Source organism: Loxodonta africana, chromosome 4 (assembly GCF_030014295.1).
Source record: "Loxodonta africana isolate mLoxAfr1 chromosome 4, mLoxAfr1.hap2, whole genome shotgun sequence".
Lineage (NCBI taxonomy): Eukaryota > Metazoa > Chordata > Mammalia > Proboscidea > Elephantidae > Loxodonta > Loxodonta africana.
Window position 1 is genome coordinate 82,846,015 of NC_087345.1, and position 11,264 is coordinate 82,857,278.

The following is an 11,264-nucleotide window of genomic DNA, read 5'->3' on the forward strand; positions in this document are numbered from 1 at the left end:
TCCTTCATAATGTCAGGGAAGTTTTGTGTCAGGAGTTCTTCAACTATTTTCTCTGTGTTTTCTGTCTCCCTTCCCTGTTCTGGGACTCCAATCACTTGCAAGTTATCCTTCTTGATAGAGTTCCACATGATTCTTAGGGTTTCTTCATTTTTTTAAATTCTTTTATCTGATTTTTTTTCAGCTATGTTGGTGTTGATTCCCTGGTTCTCCAGATGTCCCAGTCTGCGTTCTAATTGCTCGAGTCTGCTCCTCTGACTTCCTATTGTGTTGTCTAATTCTGTAATTTTATTGTTAATCTTTTGGATTTCTACTTGCTGTCTCTGTGTGGATTCTTGCAGCTTATTAATTTTTCCACTATGTTCTTGAATAATCTTTTTGAGTTCTTCAACAGTTTTATCAGTGTGTTCCTTGTCTTTTTCTGCAGTTTGCCTTATTTCATTTGTGATGTCTTGAAGCATTCTGTAAATTAGTTTTTTATATTCTGTATCTGATAATTCCAGGATTGTATCTTCTTTTGGGAAAGATTTTGATTCTTTTGTTTGGGGGGTTGGAGAAGCTGTCATGGTCTGCTTCTTTATGTGGTTTGATATGGACTGCTGTCTCCGAGCCATCACTGGGAAACTAGTTTTTCCAGAAAATCCACTAAAAAAAAATGCAGTCAGATCCCTATCAGAGTTCTCCCTCTGGCTCAGGCTATTCGGATGTTAATGGAGTCACCTGGGGAGGGTGGGGAAGGGATCAGAGAGCTAGGAGAGTAGCACCTCAGAATATAACCGGAGTTGCTTGTCTTGCTTGGAATGACTATTATATCTGAGATTTCCACAGGGCACGTCGCCTATGTGTACTGGCTGTGTGGAGATTGCCCCCAGGGGGTCTGGCCCGCTTGAGTCACGGTCAGATCCTCTGTCAGCCCCACCCCCTAGGTTAAGGCTCCCCTACGGGGACGGTGCACTCCCGACTCCAAAATCAGTCGCTGCCTCCCGGGGACTCCCCGTCCCGCCAGCCGCGTGGCGCACCGCCCCCGCGAACCAGCTGGGGCCGGGGTCAATTCAGGGGGATGGAGCTGCTTCCTGCGCTCACGACACGCCTTTGCCCACCAAAATCCCGGCGGGATGGCTCCCTGGCTGGGACGCTGCTCTCCCGGCTCCAAGACCTGTCACTGCCTCCCGGGGACTTCTCCCACTGGCTGCGCCACCGCGCCGCCCGCACAAACTGGCTGGGCGCCGCCCACACGAACCTGCTGGCCCTCCCCGGGGTCATTTCAGGGGGATGAAGCTGCCCCCCGCGCTCACGCCACACCCTCGTGTGCCAAAATCCCGGCGGGACGGCTCCCTGGCTGGGATGCTGCTCTCCCCACTCCAAGACCTGTCGCTGCCTCCCGGGGACTTCTCCCACAGGCTGCGCCGCCATGCGGCCCGCACGAACTGACTGGGCCCCCTCCTGGAATGAGTTCGGGGGCTAGGGCTGGGCCCCTTGTCTGTGCAGTCTGCCCCCCTGGGCTCTGCCCCAAATTGGGCTCCGAAGGTCACCTGACTGGTATGCTGGCTCCAGGCTCTGAAAACAATCGCTGCCTCCCCGTATTTGTTCATTCTCAATCTCTAAATATGTGTTTGTTGTTCAGAGTTCGTAGATTGTTATGTATGTGATCAATTCACTTGTTTTTCCGAGTCTTTGTTGCAAGAGGGATCCGCGGTAGCATCCACCTAGTCCGCCATCTTGGCCCCGCCTCCCTATTTTCTGTTTATTTTTAACTTGAAAGTTTATGTTTCATTTCTATAGTGTCCATGGAAATTCTTCTTCTTGTTATATAATATCCTGAGTATATTAATTTGAGTTATTCTAATATGTCTGTGCTTGAAAGCTGGAATAGCTAGATCTTCTGTTTGTCTGTTTTGTTCTCTTTATTTACTTTAGCTTTCAGTTATGTGGTCATGTCTCCTCCAATGATTGTTAATTTGTCTTTGCTTGTTTCTCTTATGTCACTGTGGGTATTACATATGAAAAACTTACACAATACAAGGTCATGGAAGCTCCCTAGACACATCCAAACTCCCTGAGGGACTGAATTGCTGGGCTGAGGGCTGTGCAGACCATGATCTCTGGGAGCATCTAGCTCATCTGGCATAACATAGTTTATAAAGAAAATGCTTTACATTCTACTTTGGTGAGTAGCGTCTGGGGTCTTAAAAGCCTGTGAACAGCCATCTAAGATACTCCACTGATCTCACCATTTTGGGCGCAAGGAAAAATGAAGAAAACTAAAAGTACAGGGAAAAATTAGTCCAAAGGACTAATGGACCACATTTACCATGGCCTCCACCAGAGGTACAGTTAGATGGTGCACGGCTACCACCACTGACTGCTCTGAAAGGGATCACAATAGAGAGCTCCAGACAGAGCTGCAGAAAAATGTGGAACAAAATTCTAACTCACAAAAAAAAAAAGACTAGACTTACTGGCTTGACAGAGACTGAAGAAACCCTGAGAGTATTGCCTCTGGACACCTTTTTAGCTCAGAAATGAAGTCACTACAGATGTTCACCCTTCAGCCAAAGACTAGACAGACCCATAAAACAAAACGAGACTAACAGGGCACATTAGCCGAGGGGCAAGAACTAGAAGGCAGGAGGAGGCAGGAAAGCTGGTAATTGGGAACCCAAGGTAGAGAAAGGAGAGTGTTGACATGCCATCGGGTTGTCAACCAATGTCATAAAACAATGTGTATACCAACTGTTTAATGAGAAGCTAGTTTGTTCTGTAAACCTTCATCTAAAGTACAATTAAAAAAAAAAAAAAAAACAGAAAAGAAAAATCAAACCAAAAAAAAAAAAAGAAAAATTTTAGGAATAATTTGAAATCCTGGATGAAGAGCTGTTTTCCATTGGCACTGTATTTTGCACTAGGAGTCAATTAGGCCATATCACCCTAATCCAATCAGGAACTGAGCTCATTATGAAAGATGGTCAATTCCAGTTCATCATAACTCCTATAGTCCTTGAAAGCCCTAAGTGAAAGTGCATGATACTTCCCAGATTATCTCATCTTTGATAGACTCTGAACTTCATTTTGTGTGCCTACCCAAACTCATGAGACTCACAGAAAGATATCATACCTTTCAGATGAAAAATAGTTAATACCTCAATGGGAAATATGCTGTCAAATATCCATCTTACCTCTCTGTGGATCTTGATCCCACAAGTCCTTACTACTCTATTACCATTTTGGTGTTTGCCAAGGGTTAATTTTTTGGTTTATTTTGTTGTTTTTTAGCCTTTCTAGTTTTCTATTTGAAGGCAAGATAGCATATGTTACAAATCTTCATAGTACTTAAAAATATTACAGAGAAAATTAAAATGTTAAATCAATTAAATTTTATTGAAAATGTGAAAAAAAAGTTATAAACTATAGATGTAATAGACAAAACCTGATGTGAGTTTTTGAGAACAAAAAAGGAGTAAAAGCTCAAATCTCTTTTCTATGTAGTCCATTTAAAAATAAATTTTATATAGATCACTGAAAACTATAATGAATAAGAGGAAGGGGTCACTTGGTATACGTTCTTTCTGGTGAGTTCTATACTTTCTGATTTTTTCTTTACATGCAGATTGACTAAAACATCAAAGGTAGTAACGAGAAATCAAACAGCAGTAACAACTTTCATCTTGCTGGGACTTACTGATGACCCACAGCTGGAAGTTCCAGTTTTCATCTCTTTATTTCTGATGTATATCCTGCGTGTAACCAGAAACCTGACCATTATCATTCTTACTCTCACGGATTCCCACCTAAAACACCTATGTATTTTTTCCTTCAAAACTTCTCCTTCTTAGAAATCTCATTCACAACGGTCTGTGTTCCCAGATTCCTGTACTGTATATCAATTGGGGATAATACCAGTACTTACAATGCATGTGCCAGTCAAATACTTTTTTTTTTGGACTCTTTGGGGCCACGGAGTTTTTTCTCCTGGCTGCCATGTCCTATGACCGCTACGTGGCCATCTGCAAGCCCCTCCATTATATGACCACCATGAACAGCAGAGTCTGTACTGTCCTTGTCCTCTGCTGCTGGATCTCTGGGTTGATGATCATCATCACACCGCTTGGTATGGGCCTGCAGCTGGAATTTGGTGACTCCAATGCCATTGATCATTTTGGCTGTGATGCAGCTTCTCTTTTTAAGATTTCATGCTCAGATACATGGTTCGTAGAACTGGTAGTTATAATTTGTGCAGTATTGACATCCATTATCACACTCATAGGCGTGGTTCTTTCTTACATATATATCATCAAGACAATAATACTAAGATTCCCATCTACTCAGCAAAGGAAAAAAGCTTTCTCCACGTGTTCTTCTCACATGATCATTGTTTCCATCACCTATGGTAGCTGTGTCTTCATCTATATCAAACCTTCAGCCAAAGAGGATGTGGGCATTAATAAAGGGGTATCTGTGCTCACTACATCTGTTGCTCCTTTGTTAAACCCTTTCCTTTATACCTTGAGAAATAAGAAGGTGAAACAATCTTTCAATGATATTTAAAAATTGCATTTATTTCACAAAAGTAAGAGCACACTGAATTTGAGCAAATCAAGTGAAAATGGAAGACTAGTTCCTTAATATTTCTTCTGAAGTTCTAACTAGTGGAATTAGATTAACTTTCTTATGGTACTTTCATCTTGACTCATGAACCTACTCTGATCAAGTAGTTCCTTGCCCTCTTCAATCTCAATCAGAATTCCTTCCATGGCTAAGAGAGCAAGGCCAGCCAGAGTGACAGGCCTTGTTAATATTTCTTCAAAGCCACATAGGAATAACTTTGGAGTAATGACCAGGTCACAGAGTCAGCAAATTTCAAGGCCTGAGAACAAAATCTATCTACTTCCTCTTTTTCTAAATCAAGTTTGTTTAGAATAGAGCCAAACCCATTCACTGGCATATATTGCTTATGGCTGCTTTTAATGGAAGAATCAAGTAGTTTAGTGAATCTTATTGCTTAAAGATTTAAAGTATTTGCTATCCGGTCTTTTACAAAAAGAGTTTTCCCACCTAGGGTGTAGAATTTACTTTCTGCTTTCATGATTTTATATCATTTAGGGAGAAAATAATAGGAGGTAGTTTGCTATGCATCCACATTGCCTTCACCTGCCCAGAGATCTCCAAGGGGTGACCCTTCAACTTGTTGGCAGGCTAAAAATATTCAAGGTTAGTCCTTCCCTTTGTAATCTCCTCCTTTGTCCCTGAATATACTTTGAAAAAGATTTTAAGGTTTTTTTTTTTTTTTATTTTGGGAAGCCTCCCTATTCTGTCCTCCTAGATTGCATACTAACCAAAAAAGCATATCAATATTTGATAAAAACTGGAAAACTCACCTGCTTTTCCATTTAAAAGCAAATTTGAGTCGACAATTCCTATAAATCTTGAATCTCACCAAAGATGGCCCTGAAAAAAAAAATAGATCAAGAAGTATACATGCAACTCAAAATCCAGCTGCAGGAATGTATTCCCTAGGAATTTGGGGCAAGCCAGTCACATGATCTGCTCAACATTTGACTAAGATCATTTTAAGTATCATAAACCTCAGATTCCATTCCGGAAGTTTGGTTAGTGCCTGTCAAGTGGTGTTTGGCTGAAGCATCACAAGTGCAGCCTGCCCTGCAGTTACCTAAATATTGTCACTGATGTGTGGAGAAGGCCGTCTTGAACTGAAGGGACTCTCTAAGATGAAAAGTCTTTGATACTAATTTTAGCTAAACACTGCTGGAAAATTTAACTAGTTTCTCATAGGGAGTACATTCATTAATTCTTATGTTAGATCTTGTTTCATGTATGCTATTAAAAAAAAAAAAGCAGTTTTTTTTTTCTCCTAGATATTTAAAAAAGATATTGGAAGCTTCTTCAAAATTGAAATACAATACAACTCAATATCATCTGTCTAATGCAAATAAATTATTAAGGAGACATAAAGCTGACATTTTGAATATTAATCGTTTCTGATTTTATATTTTATATTTTATGACCCCAAATAAGCACTACTCTGATTAGTGGTTTAGAGTAGTTTAGAGTAGGTGCTTTACTGTTTGAAACAATACCCTCTATAGATGAAGAAAATCTGAAAAATTTTGTCAGTCAAAGGCATTATGTTTAGAAGATGTGAATTCATTGATATTTTTCTACAAATGACTAATTTTTGCATTTTTCAAAAAGTAGAAGCCCTTTTGATGTTGTTGTTAGGTGCCATGGAGTTGGATCAGGGCCATAGTGACCCTTTGTACAACAGAAGAAAGCTTTGTCTGGTCCTGGGCCATTCTCACAATGGTGTCTCTGTTTGAGCCCATTGTTGTAGCCACTGTCTGAATTCATCTTGCTGAGGAGCCCCCTCTTTTTCACTAACCCTCTACTTTACCAAACATTTATGTCCTTCTCCAAGGACTTTTGCCTTCTGATAACATTCCCAAAGTATGTGAGACCAAGTCTCATCATCCTTTCTTCTAAGGACCATTCTGGTTCTACTTTTTCCAGGATAAATTTTTCTGTTCTTCTGGCAGTTGATAATGTATTCAATATTCTTCTCCAACACCGTAATTCAAACCCATCAAATTTTATTCAGTCTTCCTTTTTCATTGTCTAGCTATTGCATGATTATGAGGGGATTGAAAATAACACGACTTCGGTCAGGCACACCTTAGTCATCAAAGAGACATCTTTATTTTTAAAACTTTAAAGAAGTCTTTTGCAGCAGATTTGCCAAATAAAATATGTGGTTGGATTCCTTGACTGCTGCTTTCATGGGCATTGATGGTGGATCCAAACAAAATGAAATTCTGGGCAACATCAATGTTTTCTCCATTTCTCATGATATTGCTTATTGATCCAGTTGTGAGGATTTTTTTTTTTTTTTTGGAAGTTGTAGTGAAGGCTGTAGTATTCGATCTTCATCAGTAAGTACATAAATTCCTCTTTGCTTTCAGCAAGCAGCAAGCAAGGTTGTGCCGTCTGCGTATCACAGGTTTTTAATGAGTCTTCATTCAATCCTGATGATGTAATTTTTTTTTTTTTTTTTGTATAGCCCAGCTTCTTGTGTCATTTGCTCAGCATACGGATTGAATAAGTATGGTAAAAGGACATAACCTTGACACACCATTTTCCTGATTTTTAAACCACACAGTATCCCCTTGTTCTGTTCAAACAGTGGCCTCTTGGTCTATGTACAGGTTCCACATGACCAAAACTTAGTGTTCTGGAATTTCCGTTCTTTGAAATGTTATCCATAATTTGTTATGACCCACACAGTCAAACACCTATTCATAATCGATAAAACACAGGTAAACATCTTTCTAGTATTCTCTGCTTTCAGCCAGGATCCATCTGACATCAGAAATGATATTCTTCCTTCCAAGTCTTCTTCTGATTCGGGCTTGAATTTTTGACAATTCTTTGTTGATGTATAGCTACAACCGTTTTTTTAACTATCTTCAGCAAAATTTTATTTGTGTGTGATATATATGATATTGTTTGATAATTTCTGCATTCTGTTAGATTACCTTTCTTTAGAATGAGAACAGATATGAAACTCTTCCAATCAATTGGCTGGATAGCTTCCAAATTCCTTGGTATAAATAGGGAACACTTTCAGCTTGCATTCGTTTGTTAAAACGTCTGAACTTGTGTTCCATTAATTCCTGGAGCCTTGTTTTTCACCCATGTCTTCAGTGCAACTTGAATTTCTTCCTTCAGTACCATTGATTTTTGATCATATGTTACCTCCTGAAATGTTTGAACATAAACTTTTCTTTTTGGTTCAGTGACTTGTATTTCTTCCATCTTCTTTTGATGCTTCCTACATCATTCAATTTTTGCCTATTCAATCCTTCAATATTGCAATCTGAGACTTGAATTTTTTTTCAGTTCTTGCAGCTTAAGAAATGCCAGCATGTTCTTCCCTTTTTATTCTCTAACTCCAGGTGTATGTACATGTCATTATAATGCCTTCCTTTGTCTTCTCGAGGTGCCGCTTGAAATCTCTTCAACTCTTTTACTTCATTATTTCTTCCTTTTGCTTTAAATACTTGACATTCAAGAACAAGTTTTGAGTCTGTTCTGACATCCATTTTGGACCTTTCTTTTTTCCCTGTCTTTTTAATGACCTTTTGCTTTCTTCATGTATGATACCACTGATTACATCCCATAATTTATCTGGACTTTGGACACTAGTATTCAGTGTGTCAAATCTATTCTTGAGATGGTCTCTAAATTTAGGGGGGGGTATATTCTAGGTTGTTCTTTGGCTCTTGTGGAGTTGTTTTAATTTTCTTTACTTTCAATTTGAACTTGCACATGAACAATTGATGGTCTGTTCCACCTTTGGCTCCTGGTCTTGTTCTGATAGATGACATTGAACTTTTCCATTGTCTCTTTCCACGGATTAGTGAATTTGATTCCTGTGTTTTCCATCTGGTATAGTTTCCATTTATATTGGTGAAAAAAGGTACTCATAATGAATAATTCATTGGCCTTACAGAATTCTATCATGTGATCTTCAGTGTTATTTCTATCATCAAGGCCATATTTTCCAACTACGAATGCTTCTTCTTTGTTTCCAACTTCCTCATTCCAATCATAGTAATTATCAATGCATCTTGATTGAATGCTTGATCAGTTTCAGGCTGCAAAAGTTGGTAAAAATTTTCAATTTCTCATCTTTGACATTAGTGGTGAGTGCGTAAATTTGAGTTATAGTTGTATTACCTGGTGTTCCTTGTAGGCATATGGATATTATACTATCACCGACAGTGTTGTACATCAGGGTAGACCGTGAAATGTTCTTTTTGACCATGGATGCAATGCCATTCCTCTTCAATTTGTCCTTCCTGGTATAGTAGACCATATGAATATACAATTCAAAATGGCCAAATGCCAGTCTATTTCAGCTCACTAATGTCTAGGATATTGATCTTTATGCATTCCATTTCATTTTTGACAATTTCCAATTTTCCTAGATCCATGCTTTATATATTCCATGTTCTAATTATTAATGAACACTTTCAGCTGTTCTCATTTTGAGTCATGCCACATCAGTAAATGAAGGTCCTGGAAGCGTGTCTGCATCCACGTCATTAAGATCAACTCTACTTTGAGGAGGGAGCTCTTACCCAGTCATATTTTGAGTGCCTTCCAGCCTGAGGTTTTCATCTTCTGGTACTGTATCAGACAATGTTCCATTGTTATTCATAAAGTTTTCAAGGGCCAATTTTTGAGAAGTAGATGGCCAGGCTCTTCCTCCTACTCTGTCTTGTTTTGGAAGCTCTGCTGAGACCTGTCCACCATGGATTATCTTGCTGGTATTTAAAATACCAGTAGCATAGCTTCCAGCATCACAGCAACATGCAAGCCACCAAAGTATGATAAAAAGTTAGACTTATGGTGATTCGATTTTTAACTCTATTATTTAATTAATAATATTATTATCTTTCTTCCACCAAATCTTATTACATTTCTTAAATGTATTAGATATAAAATATAACCATGAAATACAACTACATATTTAAGAAAAGGAGCCCTGGAAGTGCTATGGTTAAGCACTAGGCTGCTAAAAGCAAGTTCAGTTGTTCAAACTTACCACAGCTCTGTAGGAGAAAAGACCTAGTGATGTACTCCTGAAAGTTTATTGCAGCTTAAGAAATCCTATGGGGCAGTTCTACTCTGTTCTATAGGGTCACTGTGAGTCAGAACTGACTTGATAGGACACAGCAAAAAGCAACAAATATGTTTAAAGAAACAGATATAAAGGTATTAAAAACCTAAAAAGAGGAAGGCCTGGGCAGTATGCTTAGAGGAGGAGAATAGAGAAATAGATGGAAAGAGATTGGAAGAAACAAGATGGCATTTCTGTCACACATAAGTGTAATCATTTGTTTTCTTTAGGATTAATCTCCTTTTAGTTCTAAATATCCTCTGAAAAGTCCACTTACCTTCAGGAGATAAGGAAAATAAGACACCTAAATGAGCAATTTCCAAGGCCCTAAAGTTTAGGTGGTCATAATTAGAGAATAAAAAAGAGGAAATTTAATCATAAGTATCTGGATATTATAATGAGCTTTATTGTTGTGAGTTGAGGAATAAATGAAAGGTTGAGATAATGGCACGTAAACGGAGACTGTAAACTGAATAGATAAAGGAATGAAAGAAATAATGTGCTTTGTATAGTCATGTTTATTTTTGCCTTATCGACACAACAAAGTAACAGAGAAAAATTCAATTTGAGGTAAACTAGCTGAAAATATACAACTTCCATGATGATATTTTTAGCCTGCATCCAAAAGTAAAAAAAAAAAATTGAAGGCTTTATAATTCTATTTATATGTACTATCAGTCATGAATTCCTAACGCTAACTGTAGAACTATGAAAATTATACTGAGCTAGGGCAGCTTCCCAAGTATGAAACCTGTCCCAGAGAACTAAGGAAGAAAAAGTGAAGAATGCCCATTCTGTGATTTAAAAGTAAAGAGTTGAACATCTACTCAAAACTAACAGCTAACATCATTCTCAATGCTGAGAAGTTGAAAACATTCCCTGTGAGAACGGGAACAAGACTAGGATGCCCTTTATCACCATGCCTATTTAACATTGTGCTGGAAGTCCTAACTAGAGTAATGAGGCAAGGAAAAAAAATATTGGATATCCAATTTGGAAAGAAAGAAGTAAAACTATCCCTCTTCACAGCTGATAGGATACTATACATACAGAACCCCAAAGATTCCACAAGAAAACTACTGGAACTAAAAGAAAGATTTCACAGAGTAACAAGACACAAGATTAACACACAAAAATCATTTGGATTTTTATACACCAACAAAAAGAACTTTGAAAAGGAAATCAAGAAAGCAATAGCATTTTTAATAGTCCCTAAAAAAATAAAATACTTAAGAATAAATCTGACCAGGGACGTAAAAGACCTATACAAAGAAAACTACAAAACACTATGGCAAGAAACCAAAAAAAGACCTACATAAATAAAGGGAAAAACATACCATGCTCATGAATAGGAAGATTAGATATTGTCAAAGTGTCAGTTCTACCAAAGTACAGATAAAATGCAGTCCCAATCCAAATACCAACAGCATTTTTTTTACAAGATGGAAAAACTAATCACTAACATTATATGGAAATGAAAGAGGCCCCAGATAAGTAAAGCATTATTGAAAAAGAAGAACAAAGTAGAGGACCTCACAGTATCTGATCTGAGAATGTCCTGTATGTATAG

The 11,264-nt window shown here is 38.3% G+C and overlaps 1 pseudogene; it reads left to right on the forward strand.

The window, feature by feature from the left end:
• Nucleotides 1-2,309: 2,309 nt before the first annotated feature.
• Nucleotides 2,310-4,620, forward strand: LOC135231306 (olfactory receptor 6C2-like; annotated as a pseudogene).
• The last annotated feature ends 6,644 nt before the right edge of the window (nucleotides 4,621-11,264 follow it).